The following is a 14,489-nucleotide window of genomic DNA, read 5'->3' on the forward strand; positions in this document are numbered from 1 at the left end:
TCGTGCCACGGCAAACGCTGCATAATGCACCCCGTCGCCCGCCCCCTCTTCCGAAACAATGGACGTTTGTCGGCGAATTGTTCGTTCGATGCGTGGCGACATATATTTTATGTTATTTTATACAATCGACCAACGGGTTTTCGCGCGAACCAACCGCCAATGAGAGGGGGCGGGCACAATGTGTCAACCCGCGAAACAATGCCATTGAAATAAGAACGCGGAATGGGGGGATTCAGTCGCATTGAAAAATTACATTGCCCGGATAAAGGTTGCGCGACGCTGTTGGGCTCGATGTATTTTTCATCGTTTCTGTTAGTCGCGCTTTGTCCGCCTTGTACCGCTTTGCATACACGCCGCCATTGTACACACCTATGCATTGTGCTTTCTTGTTAATGCGCGCAACGCGGTCGTCGGAGAGATTTTTTTAGTTGTTCCCGTTCGTTTCGCGTCTTCATCGCGGATAAGAAGGTTATGGGGAGAGAGGGTGAGAGAGGAGGAAGTGGTTTAGCGATCGCTGTTACGATGGATAGGGAGATCTATCACAGGGTACGATTTGGAGGTTGAGGTTCTTCTGGGGGTGGTTAAAAGAAATTCAGTTTATATGGCTGCACCTTTTTTATGGATAATAGATAACCGATGTAAATACTTGTAGAACTAACTGAAAGAGTCCTATAGATTCCTGAGTTTAATTGTGCAAGTACCTTACATTCAACGCGCCCTATGAATAAATTTTGGAACCCCTCGGTACAGGTTTGGCGAAACCAGGGAAGAAAGGGAAAGGTGCCAGGAGAAAGAGGAAAATGTATCAGGAAAAGAAGGGAAACAGGGAAAAATTTCGACTTTGCTGGCAGAACCACCCCTCGATCGTCTTACCGATCGTCAGCCCTTCGCCACGACTGGTAGACAGTGGCCGGGGACAAAGGGTTCGAAAACGGAGTCAGACTGGTGTATCTCCGGCCACAAAAGATGGAGAAAAACAAGAAACGAAAGGAGGGAAAAATATAGAAGGGGAATAGGGAAGGAAACAAACTCAGAGAGCCATTCAGACTCGGTTTATTCTCGTTCGTCTCGGCGGACTGCATAATGCTCCGTGTTCCGCGTTTTCTTGCGAGGCGCGGCCATTATGAGCGCACGAAACAAAGAAAGAGCATATCTATTATGCTGGCCGAGTTGCCGCCGCGACGCCACCACCATCGCCGCCCCCGCCGCCACCTAGGATTAATCCGTTCTGTGTTATTACATAATGCAACGCGACGACGTCACGCGTTAGACGTCTCTGTGCGTGTACCAAGCATCCTGATATACCTTGTACGCTCTAACTGCGCTAATTGTCGACGCACACTGCCGCGATTACGTTCATCCGGATGCGGCTCGATACGCGACCGTGTTCCCTGGAACAGAAGAAACCAGAGGCACGCGGAGTATCGACGCGGAGTATCGAAACTCCATGAATGGCAATTGAAATAGGATTCGTATTCGTCAAATGCTCGAGACAGATTTCAGTTGTGGGAAGATTATAATTCTCTGTCACCTTGCTGATTAGAGTTGTTGCAATTATTTAGGAGACTTCCACCATGGGATTGACATTACTTTTCAATGAAAGTTCGTTTGCGCAATTGCACCGACTGTTTACACCAGGAACCCTCGAATATTCGTCAACGCGCGCGTGCGTGATTGCGAATCGAAGTCTCTTTGCCCACGTCACGCCGGTAAACGATGCTTTTCCGGAAGATAGTTCGCAAGAACCGGAGAACCATCTACCCTTTGTCGGACCTGAAACAACCGGATAGGTCATTAATTATATTGACGTGAATTTTTTCTACCGTGACTGATTTTCTCTCGTGACCAGTTTTCTGGAACAAAAGCAGCTTGTATTTAACGATACGAGTCCTTTGATAAATTATTTCGAACCTCGTTTTACGGTCGGGGCCAAACTCTTCTGACCTTAAAACGACGATCCAATTTCAAGTTCCGTTTTCGCTAAAGAGGTCCGAAGATGGAAAGTTAAAGCGAGCTGTATGATATCAGATAGGAAAAAGAAATGGCGTCATATTTGACAGAAGTTAACCTTTAACCCCTTAACACCTCCGACCTAAACCTATCATCAAATAAAAATTGATACCTCACATAGAACTCATCACTGCAACGATTTCTTAGCAAACAAACATCAGCATACATGCCCACAGCCATTCCAACTTTCTCAAAAACGGCGACGAATCGCGCCCACCACTCTTCGCGAGCCTAACCTTAATCCACGACATCCCCTTCCAACCTCGAAACGGTTTTCCAAAAGGCCGCGACAATCTCGGACAAACCCCGCGCGACGAACCAAGGGGCAACCTTGTGAGGGAATCAGAAAACGGTTCTCCAACCACCGCGGGGGGTGCGAAATTAATTCGCAGAGTTTCAGAAACGGAGCGCAGCCAAACAGGAACCCCCGAAAGCTCCAGGGGAGGCAGGCAAACCTGACGGCAGAAAAATTCGTACGTCGGTTACACCTTCGAAAGAACGCATCCCCTGCATCCCCCATTCCCTGTTACACGCTCGCGTATGCACACCGGTTCTCTAGGGTTACAGACAGCGCCGGGCGGGGGTGTGTAGGGAAGACGGAGAAAGAAAGGACAGCGTCGAGAGCGACGAAGACAGCGGCTCTAAGGGGCGGGAGAGGGACAGAGAGGGTCTGTTCGCGGGGTGAGTTGATACAACATTAACAACAAGTCGTTAGAGAGATGAGGTACACACGGTGGGGTTGCTGCATCGGTTGTTGGGTGACCGAGAGGGGGGCGGGGACGGCGGCGCTGTAGTCACGGGCAGAAGAGGGGGTGGCGTTGGCGGAGGCGCTGTTCGTAGCCGCGGCGAGTAGACAGGAGAGGAAGAGGAACGGGAGGGGACACTAGAAGGTGGAGTGAAGGTGGAGGTGGAAGAGAGAGTGGCACAATGGTCGTCATGGCGACGCCGTACGGCTACCTACGCGAGCGGAAAGAGTGGAAGAGAGAGGGAACGAGGAACGGGAGAGCCCCCGGGTGGGTGGAGGAGAAGAAGGTAGAAGGAGAGAGAACTCTGGCTCCGACTCAGGGACTCTATTTCCATAATCTGCCGCTTTGTCGATTCTGAATTATGCGACTACGCTCCTCCTCCTCCTCCTACTTCTTCTTCTTCCTCCGTTCCCTCCCCCCCGGTACTCCCTCACGATTTCTCTTCTTCCTCCAACCTTCTCCGCCAACCCGCCACTCCACCTTCTTCGACGTTCACGTCCCCGCACACACTCACTCACTCACACACACACACACACGCACACATACAGGCACATACACACCGGTCCCGTAGCCGCCCCTGAACCGAGTATCCGATTATTTGCTTGAAATCGATTTCACGTGTTCGCCTGCCCGCCTTTGCATTTGTACAAACGCGCCCGTGCAACGAACACACCGGGGCTTTGTGCGATGTCACGGGGTGGCCCGGTCTCCTCGTCGTCGTCGTCGTCTTCGTCGTCTTTCGACCCGCCATTGTCGCCGCTTTTGTCGTTCACATTGTCGCCGCAGCCGCAACGGACTGATCTCTGATTAGGAATCGCGTGGGGCGCTTCCCGCTGGAGACATCCGGCGTTTGGAAGTAACGAGACCGCGAGTTGATTTTCGGAGCCTGCTTTTCTTCCGCCCGGGTCCCAGGGGACGGTTGTCGTTACTCCCGGCAGAGCCGAGCTTTTACAGGAGCCAAGGCGAGGGATGGGTGGTCGGGGGTTGGGCGCCTGTGTTCGTTTCGTGGAACGGGACTGATCATTTTAACGCGTCGTCGCGCTGTAAGAGGAAATAATAATCGCGAGAAAGTTTGGAAAGCTGTCTCGAGTGCTCACTCCTGGAGGCGAGGGGCCACTGGAGTTGCACGAGGGGGGGCGAGGATATTGTTTCTAGGGGTGGATAGATGATGGCGGGTGGTAGACACTTGTTGGGGAACAACGTGACTCCCACAATTTCACTTGGAATTAGGGAGCATTTAAGGGTAGCTGAAAACTTAAGAATGTTGTATCGAGGAGGGAAATTCTGTAAGCTTTGGTTATAGGTAGTTGTCAACTAGTCGCTTCGTTACGACATCGCTGCGTTGCTTCCTCTGTTGTTATAAGAAAACTAAACTATAGCTTTGATTATCAATTTTTCACTATTCGAAGTTCTCGAACTACCAGAAAGGGAATTTTTAGCTGTTTTGAAGTGAAAGAGGCTGTAAGTCCAGACAATATGAATTATTACGAGAAAATATTAACGTTATTCAAGTTATGATCATCCTGACTGTTATAGTAAAAAATCCATTGACTTCATACGAAGTGTGCACAGGACAGTAAAGTTTTAACCTTTTGCGCTGGGATGTCTCCTCTGAGGGGACGTTGGAAGTCTACAGAACTTTGGTAGTGATCGGATAAAATAAATTCTCTCTACCACAATGTTTTCAATGACATACACTTCCTTAGAGGTACCACCTCCCATTCTAATACCACGAACAAATAAATTAAAGTAACATTCTAATAAATTACATGCTTTTCATGCTACCTTATCTAATACAACATGATTCCTTTTAGCACATCCTGCAACAAAATGGCTTCGAGTGCAAGGGGTTAAAAATCATGACCTAAACCATACGTTCTAATACAAGCTATGCACCACTCTCCCTCGAAGAAAGCGAATTCATCCCCCGGTTTCGCGGCGAGAGGATAAACAGAATCGAGTCGGATGTTACGATAGTCGAGTATCGGTAGCTGGTCACTCCCTTGAAAAGAGTCGGTTTAATGGAGATCGAGTGTTTATGAGAGGGCTCGCGCGAGAGGGTTCGCAGAGACGTAGAACGAGAGGAGGCGAAGGTAGGGGGATACGCGTGGCAAAGTTGCCCGCCGAACCGGAACTCGAGAGCATACCCCCGTTGCTCGTGTACTGGCTGGCCGAGCCAGTCCGATAAAAACTGTCAAACCACCACAAACTCCCACACGAGACGTACACAACCGCACGAATCGCTTTGTTCGTTCTCTCTTTAGGAAGAGACGACGCGACGTTAAGCCACCCTCGAGAGCGAAGTTCATTTTCTCAGATCCGAAGGAGATTTGGGACTGTTTGTCGACGGGGACATCGATGCTGGTTGGACATTGATGAAGAAAAAGAAGAAAACGATGCACCGAAAGAAGGGGTGGAAAAGAATCGTTGTGAATCTCTTTAGAATTTATTTACATTATTTTTATTTCGAATGGTATCCGCAGAAGCTAATACACGTGTTATTCTTCATGAGTAAGCTGACGAAAATAATAATAATGATGATCACGCTACGAGTACCATTCAACTGAAAACAATAATATGAACATCGAAGGGTCCATAGTACTACTGCTAACTGTCTTATTTCTTCTAAGAATAATTACCAAGACGCATCGAATTGATATTTTCCCCAATGGCCCTGCACAAACAGCCACGTCCTAAGCGCCTGTCGGCTCTCGGGTACTAATTAATTCGAGGGGTGGAAAAAAAAGGACGACGCGAGGGATGCCGAAGAAAGGGCATTATCGAGCCAGAACAGGCTCGATGGAAAATAGTTGGTTCAAGGGGACACTTTCGATCATCAGTTAAATTTCCAGCATCAGCCCATTGTTCGTCCTCCATTGTTCTAGTATCTCGAGGGCGGCGCTTCCCTTTGTCTCCACCCTTTGTACCTTTCGGTGGCCGGATCTCTCGCCTCTTCGCGCGGGCGCGAGACGACCTCCGGAAGAGAGAAGGAGGCTGCCGTAGGTGGATCGAGGGAGAGAAATTGATAAACGAGACTGCCGAGGGAGGGTGAGAAATCGAATGAAAAGTTATGCTCCTGTAATTCTTTCGTCCTTTTGTTCTACCGCGAGTCTCGAGGGCGGTATTACCCCCGGAAACTGTTAATTAAATTGCAGGAATTTTCACCCGCTTCGCGTCAGGCGCGGACATCGCGCGTATTAGCGAGGGTAGTGGACCCTTTTTAGCTTATAAATATTTGCGTTGGAATCGTCGGGGTCGCGGAAGATACACCGTCCATGATTTCTAGTGCATAACGGGGCAAAATATATTTATGAGCCGAATGTATTTTAATTGGAACGTACAGGTTTTTAATTAGAGAACGTAATCTTCGATTCCGGAGTACTGTCGGAGGATCGCAATTTGGAAGGCTCCATATTTCTACAAATAGACAAGGAAAAATTATTACAACACAAGCGACAAACAAACGATATCAGAGAGTGAATTGACTGAATTTGGGCGAATGCTGATGAATTCATATTGTTGTCCCTTGCACTACTAGGGAACTGAACATTTTAACCACGGTTATATACCGATGATCGCGCTCCAATTGCCCCCGAAACTTCATTCCCACGAAGATATCAGAAAATACTTCCCGTGGTGACTTGGCACGAAAGAAACCGGGGTTCAAGTTCCAGCCAGTGGCTGCTGCTCAAACATGTCAGAGGTTCGGTCTCTATCAATGTCCTCGCATTCAGCGTTCGCTGTTGGCGGTAGACGGTCGAACGCATCGGCAATCTTCATCGCGCGTATCTGCACAGCAGTACGCGAACGTAGCATTATCAATGCAACGCAATATCCACGTACGCCCACCAGTATCGCGTTCGCAATCTCTTCCACAAACCCTTCTCACGAGCAGGGCGAGTACGTAGAACCTCGGCGTACGTCGAAACGACGTGTGTGCACGGACACACACACCGGCGCGCGCGCATCTACACGGTCGATCGTCGGAATCGACGTAGGAGGACATTACCATATCGCTAGGTCGCCTATTGTCGAGAACCGCCCGTAGGATTTGCATTGGATTCGCATTCGGTCAGGAAAGTAGATCGCCGCACTTTGTTCTACGAAGACGAATGGCCGCGTTTCTCCTCTTTCCTCCCCCTTTAGGAAAGGGCGGAACCGGGGTTAGTTGGCTGCCACGGTGCCCCCAGGCAGGAGTTCCGTCAGCCCGACTCGAAGAAGAATCGCAGGATGTACTGGCTGTATTTATTCGGATCCTTGAATCGCGAGGAGGACTGAATTTTCACGGGTTGCGGGGGCATCGAGCCGATGTTTGCTCCGATTCACCTCGAAACGGATGGGGAAGGGCCTCGGAAAGTTTCGCGTTTTTGTTCACCGTTGAACGCCCGTTGCTTGTGTTCGTGGGAAAGCGCTCTCGGAGCGACGGAGTTTAGAATTTGGATAACTTAAGATGCATTAGCTACACGCTGATTTTCAGCGAATTTTTCGGTCGGATAAAATTATTTCAGTTTTCTTTCGGTAGCTGATATTTACGTTCACAGGTGCATCGGATCGTAGCTCAAGCTAAATTACAATTATTCAATATTAGCCCTTTGCACTCCTATGTCGAGAGTGACTCGACGTCAGTTTTTATCTCGGGAGCTCCTCTGTCGAGTCCTACTCGACATTCTCTCGTGTCCAATAGCGAAGACAAATTGTTCCAGGAGATATCAGACATTTGAAAATTACAAAATACGACGAAAGTAAGAATAGAACTAGTATTTGAGTGAATTTGTTTCTTCCTTTATTTATTTAAATTGCCTTATTTTTTGGTTGAAGTGAATTTCAAGTAAAACACTTAAAAGTGTTGGGAGCTGCTGGTAACAAAATTGAAATATAATTCGGATTGCAAAGGGTTACATGTGTTGCCATGGTAGAAGACACATAGATAGACGTTCTTTCCAAAGACTCGAAGGGCCAGAAGAGCTCGCTCCATGGTGTCAGCCGTTATCCTATTACCAATGCTTATTAGACGCTCGTTTCTCGTTTTATAACTGATTATTAATATACCTGATTATTACTACAACTGGTGAGTTGTAGTAATACCACCAAAAAAGAGGATGGAAAGACAAGCCCTCTCCATTTTTACATTTCATCGAGGCAACTACTTGAAGTCCCCGTAAAGCTCTACTCTCGAGCAATTGCAGGGAAAGTTTGCTCTTGAGTTCATCGTTGCTGGTGAAGTCTACTCCATCCTTCCCAGGACAGCATTCTCTTACTTTCAAACACTTCGACACGTTACACCCGAAATGCACCGTACTCCACGCTAGGAGCTCGCCGGATCCCGCAATCTGCGACACCAATGGACGTGGTTATCTGTACATTATGCAGTCACCGGCACAACGGGATCTCGTCCACCGCGGAGCCAGCCGGATCATCGACAGAAACGTACCCCCGGTGCACGCGTTCGAATATCACGGCAGGATACATCTGGATGTAGCACAGCCACGGGATCATGGCGCGGGTTGGAGGGACACGGGAGGCGGAGGAGGCAGGGGCGTGCAGTGGACCTGCATCGAGGAACCGAGGAAGAAGGCAGACGCGGTGCGAGCGAAAGCGTCGATGTTTGGGTGAATGTGTGCGGCCGGATAGAGGCAGGGAGGCACGAGGAAAGGCCGATACAATGCTGGCCTCTCCCGCGAGTCGACTTTCCTTGATACATCGCCATTGAGCCATTGTCCGCCTCCCAATGCCCGAACGAAAGACTCCGAGGACGAAAAATTCAATTCAGCTTTTAAATTATTTCTCCTCCCCGCCTCCGCCGCTCGCCCGTCCCTCTCCGATCTCTTCTTCTCTCCCTGCAGCCGCCACCACCGCCTCTATCCGGTGGAGGAAAAAAAAATAACGTTGGTTACGTCGCTCGTCGTCCATTCTGTTCCCGACGCAGCGACCGACGACGACGATTTCGCTACACCTCCCCTCCACGCCCCACCGTAATCGTAACGAGATCCATTCGTCTCACAGGCGCGTAATTAGACGTTCCCCGGAGAGAGAAAAGCTCGCCACCACCCCCCGGATATTTGACGCGAGGGGGTGTCCTCAAGATGGACAGGAGCGCCTTCGCTGCGCTTTTTCGGCGGTCGTCGAAGAGGACACCGTTAGGGTTTCTTGTTGCTTTTCGATCGAGTGTCGGTCTTCTTGCGTCAGGGGAGTGTATTAGCAAAGGGATTTTTAATAAAAGTGGAGGTTTAGAATTACTCTTTGGAAACATTAATTGATAAGGAAATCGGTCCGCTTATTCCAGCAGTCTGTCGCGCCGCGCAGTAGAATGAGAGTCAACTAGACAGACAACGCTGCAGTCTACGTATCGGCTCATATAATGTCTACTACGGATAAAAAGCCGAATCTAGAATCCCCAATCTACTTCTGGAAAACGTCTTTTAGTTTTGTCCCTTTCGAGTTGATCAGTTATCCAAACATAACAATGAAAATAATACCGGTGAACATTATGTATCGCACATCCGCCCTGATTTATTCCCGCTATTGTGAGTTTTCCCTGTACTTAAATGTCGCATAATTATTCCTTGAGTTACGTACTTTTCCCTGCGGGAACTAATGATATGAAAACAATATAAAATAGTACAAAAGCTATTCAGGGTGTGTTTGAAACTCGTTAATTGAGACACGCGTGTCGATCTGCATTTACATGGGTTACGGTTGTCCGAATGTACCCGTTATTCATTAAAATTTTGCAATCAGTGCCGGCTTTGCCACCTTGAAAGGATGCTCGTCTGAAAGCGCCGCGTTTTAATACAGGGCTGACGATTGTTACAAACGTTACGAGTGAATATTTACGAGGCCTTCGGATTCCGTTGACACTAGCGTAATTTTGCCGACAAAACTAATATTCCTTTGCTACGATCACGTTTAAAATATTCGTTGATAAATACGTCGTGCCCAATGTGGAACAGAAATACTCCTACACAGGAAATAGAAATAAATTGTCTGACAACAAGGGTGAAGGTACAAGTTAACAAAAAAAAAAAGAACGTAAACTCTGCCGAAATAATAACGATGTCTATTTGGTTAAATAAAACTTCATATATTTATTTTGTTAATAAATTTTAGGGGAAGGAATAATCAACCAGCATTCCTGCATATCTTTAGAGTAGATTTTGCGTAAATTAAAGTTTATTACTTTTAATGTTAACCTCTTATTTCTTTTCTTATTAGTTTTATTTTAAATTGCTGGCTGTGCGAATACTTCTTACACTGAGTGTATTTACTGCCTTTCAATTTCGCTTTACGTGAAATTCACTCGAATGTTCTACCTCCATAGAATCGGCTAGAAATGGGTACAGTTTTATCCCCGACTAATAAAATCAGCTTAACAAGCCGAGACACTTTCGCAGATTGCACCCCGAAATTTCTGAATGTCGAATTTAATCTATTTGCGACCTTCCAGCGAGATGGTTTTCGCAGTCATAACGAGATTCATCCATCTCACCGAACGTAATGAGACTTTCCACGAGAGAAATGGCTCGGGAATACCTACTCGACGTTGCACACTCGAGGGGACGGCGTAACACGCGCGATTCGTATCTAGAGACACGAGGGCGAATGTTGTTAAAATCTTTAATTATGCGATTACCGCGTGGAACTTTGAAATTGTTCGCAAATATCAACTATTCTCCCGTTGGAAGTTCCAGTTACCATTTGCGTCGAAAATGAAACATTCCCCTCCGCACGTTCGTTTCAACGGGATTCTAACAGAACCATAAATTATTCTTTGTATTTCCGCAAATGTGTAGCTGACGTTCTACTGGTAATACACTTTTGACTTCTGCCTATATTATTGCGTTCGGTATATTATTGCGTGATATCATCTGTATAAATGCATTTTCAATTGTCTTCAAATGTAAATTGATTGGTTCTCGTAGGAATAAATTAGCAAACTCCAGTTTTATCAAATCTTTGCGTACGCGCTATAATTTCAACCGATCGTATCAACACCATTCGCGCTTTACCCTTTTTAACACGTTGACAGCCAGACAAACATTCTCGAAACTTTCTTAGATTATTATTATTCCGATTAAAATTCTGATATTTATTTTCGTAACTTCAATTCAAAATTCATAAATTTCATTTAAATTCAGTTCCTTTGAGACTTAACTTTTAGTAATTAATCCTTTTAGTTCTTCAGTGAAGAACACTGTCACCCACATGCGAGTGACATGATGATCAGCGTGTTGGAAAGCTCTACAAGTTCATTTTGTATAGAAGTAATCCAAATTTTGTCTTCCATGGGATTTATAATAATTAATTTATTATCGGAAACCTAGCTACAAAAATGATTCAGAATCAGGAACCAGGTCTGTTTCCAGTGCCACTATAAATGGTGCCACCTCCACCTTCCCCTTATCCTTCCAGTAAGAATTCACTTTCACCCCCAGCCTGAACAAATCTCACAAAGTTCAACCACGTGTCGTTATTCTCGACCACCTTCCATTCGACAATTTCGCACCCCCGATCACCCCCGGCTCGCGAAGCCTTCTGAGGCGACAGTTTCGGTGTCTCCGGCAAGGTGACCATTGATGCAAGCGACATCGTCCTCCTTATCCCGGCACTCCAGCCGAGAGTCTAGCTGGCAGAGGAGTCGAGGAGGAGGAGGGATGGGGGGTCGAAGGTTTAGAGTCGGTGCAAGGGCGTCAATTGATGTTGTGCTCGCCAGCACGAGGTACCAACCGACAGGGGCGTCGTGCGCCACATTGTTTCAGCACAATATCAACCCCCCCCTTCCCGCCCCCCCCCCATTGCCGCCACGATTCGCAACGCGGCTCCCCCATCCCTCTCACGCCACCCCCTTGGTTGACTACCAGGAGATCTCTGGAGGACACCCTCCTCGCCAGCCTCGTTATTTTAATCATCCCCCATTTTATACCCGTAACACGCCGACTATATAGCAACCCCCGAACGAACGCGGCCATAGAACGAATCCGTAGACGGCGTCGTCGCACGATTTCAGCCGCTTTAGTTGCCCCGATTCCTGCCCGCGCGGATCATTAATGGCCGCTACCAGTCACCGAGGCACCCTCTTATCGGGCTTCGACAGAGGGTGGTTTACCTAACGGCTGACAATGACAATTAGACGAGATGCCGCGCCGGGGACTACCGGTGAGCTTCTAATACGGGGATGGTAATCCCCGGCGAGGGATTGCGCGAGCGTCGTTTGCGGTTTCGCGCGAATTTCGACGGAATTGCCGGTCGAGGGGGCGTGGGAATAATTGAGGGGACGTCTCGCGTCAGGTAATTTCGCGTGGCAAAAATATGCGTTCATTTATTAATGAAAATGTCCTTAATGATGCAATTAATATTAGGAGGACCAGAAAGTGTAATGTCGTTTGTTTCACGTTAAATTTGAACAAATATAAGAAGCTTTTATTTCTAATCAATCATGGAATCGCCCTCGTTATCAACAACATTTTGGTCTCCAGTGCGCAAATTTTCAGTACCTGGTGGATAAAAATCAATTGGTATACAACGAGCTGATAAACAATTTTATTGTTGATCTCGTTATAGTGTCACAGGTCTTATTAAAAAACCACCCCCCCCCCAAATTCTTATGAATGAAAATATAAATTGAAATACGAACCCAATTCAATCCTATAGATAGAGAGTAAATATTTAAAGATCATCAAAAATATTCAAGTCGATTAAATAAAATAGTTACCTGATTCCTCCACCTCGAAAACTGCTCTCCGAAACGTCCATCTCTTCGAAAGCAAACAGCCCTAAACTTGCAGCGAACTCGGGGTCGCTCGAACCCCGCGTCGATTTCGATCTTCCTCGATTCAGAAAGGCCGCAATTCACCTTCGTAATTGCGACCGTTTCGTAATTCCTTGAAAAACCTTACCGACGATCGGGATCGAGCGAGGCCCGCGGCAGGACAAAGTGGCCTCGTTGTATCTGGAATGCGGCAGCCGCAATCGATCATTCCAATATAAAAGATAAGTTTACGGGAACAGGGAAGCTGCGAGGTATCGGTAATGGTAGACATCGTCGGTTGCCACGAGAGAGCAGAGCACCCCACGTCCCTATCAGCCCGATAACGAGTTAGCGTTCGCAGTGTTGTATGGTTGGCTTCAATGTGCCGCGACAATGTAGGCAACGTTCAGGCATTCACCGGTAGACAATGGCGGGAACATAATGTCATAATGGAGCGGGGCGCCCGCCAGGAACCACCAAGAACAGAAGAGAGGAAAGGAGCCGGCGACGTGAGGGAGAGGGACACGCGGGAAGACGAAAACGGCGAAGAGAAGGAAGACGGAGTCGAGGAGGGTCGGTTCGCGGCGAAGAATGCCTGAAGTAGAGAAAAAGGGTTGGCGGATCAGGGGAGATGGGGGCGAAGTCCTTCGGGGGCTGGAAAAATTGAGTTTCGTTAACTATCCATGATCGAGAACACTCATCCTCGCCTCGGGTCTGAGCGGGGGAGAAACTTCGACGCGACGTGGAACGTCTCGTTCCCCTCGAGCTGAAAGAGCTATTTCGGGATTGTTTTTCATTCATCCCTTGATTTCTCGACCAGCTAGAATCTATCGATTCTATTCTTGCTACAATGTGTCATTATGAGCTTGAGACTGAAATGTACTCCAAGAAGTGTCAGGATAGGGTCAATTTTGAAGGATATAGACAAGAATGTACTCATTTGTTGGGGTTTTGAATTTAAATGGGATTCAGAATCATAAAGAAGAATTTTGACTTAATTCTTTAGGATTACTTTAAAACTTGTCTGTAAAATTATCATCCAAACACACCAGAGCCACTTCTCATATACACCTAACTGTTAGGCTGTCTAGAGACTTTCTGGCAGAAAGTTCGTGCCAATTTTTAAGAAAAATTGAAAAGTACATTTGAATTTTTATATATACACCCCCGCTCACAAGTATGTGGACACTAGACATCTAATAACAGTTGCAAATCTATTAATGTCAATTATATTATTTATCTAAATAAAATAAAATAAAATATAAAATGTAAATAAAATATGTAAAAATGTAAGAGAAAGAAAAATAAATATCGGTAAAGTTTAGTAACAGAGAAATTAAGACATACGAAATAGCAACATTTATATTGTATTTAGTTAGCTTGTGCCACAAAATGTAGCCTGTCTAACGTATTTCAGATTAGAGTCTCGTATCGATTGGTATTACAGGAGCCGCCGAAAATAATATATACTAAGGGAGCCACGGGTCTAAAAAGTTTGGGAACCTCTGTCCTACGTAAACCTCAGCGTCAAATAACTACTTTCCCTCTACCAATCGTACTTTCTATATTCCCAACCACACCGTACCAACCCCCGAAACAGGTAAATTACTCAGCCTTTGCCAGGCTCCTTCAAGGTGTCCATTACCTTATTATTACACCCTGCGAATCGCGAGAAGGCCAACGTCGGACGTTCCCGCGCGACAATAAGAAAGTATCCCCGTTCGATAAGCGCAGGAGGAAGGGGGACGGTGGCGGAGGAAGCAGGAAGATGGAAGGTTGAAGACGGTGTAGCGGAGAAAAGACAAAGACGTCTTGTTACGCGAGGCAGGACCTTTGTGGATCGGCTTTGTCTTCGCGCTTTATCGTGCGACAATGTCGCGACAATGGCGAGACAATGGCGGCATTACGACGGCTACCAGGCGGCAGAGAGAATGGCTACGGTCTCTCTCTCTCTCTCTCTCTCTCTCTCTCTCTCTCTCTCTCTCTCT

The 14,489-nt window shown here is 47.0% G+C and overlaps 1 long non-coding RNA gene across 1 annotated transcript in view; it reads right to left on the reverse strand.

Moving 5' to 3' along the window:
* Positions 1–617: 617 nt before the first annotated feature.
* The window catches only part of LOC128878424 (uncharacterized), a 40,860-nt gene continuing 26,988 nt past the window's right edge, over positions 618–14,489 (reverse strand). The window contains exons 2-3 of the long non-coding RNA XR_008457402.1: positions 1,306–1,773; positions 618–1,212 (exon numbers count right to left, since the gene is read on the reverse strand). This is a non-coding gene — a long non-coding RNA (uncharacterized LOC128878424). The remainder of the gene's footprint in view (positions 1,213–1,305; positions 1,774–14,489) is intronic.

This window comes from Hylaeus volcanicus, chromosome 6 (assembly GCF_026283585.1).
Source record: "Hylaeus volcanicus isolate JK05 chromosome 6, UHH_iyHylVolc1.0_haploid, whole genome shotgun sequence".
Classification (NCBI taxonomy): domain Eukaryota; kingdom Metazoa; phylum Arthropoda; class Insecta; order Hymenoptera; family Colletidae; genus Hylaeus; species Hylaeus volcanicus.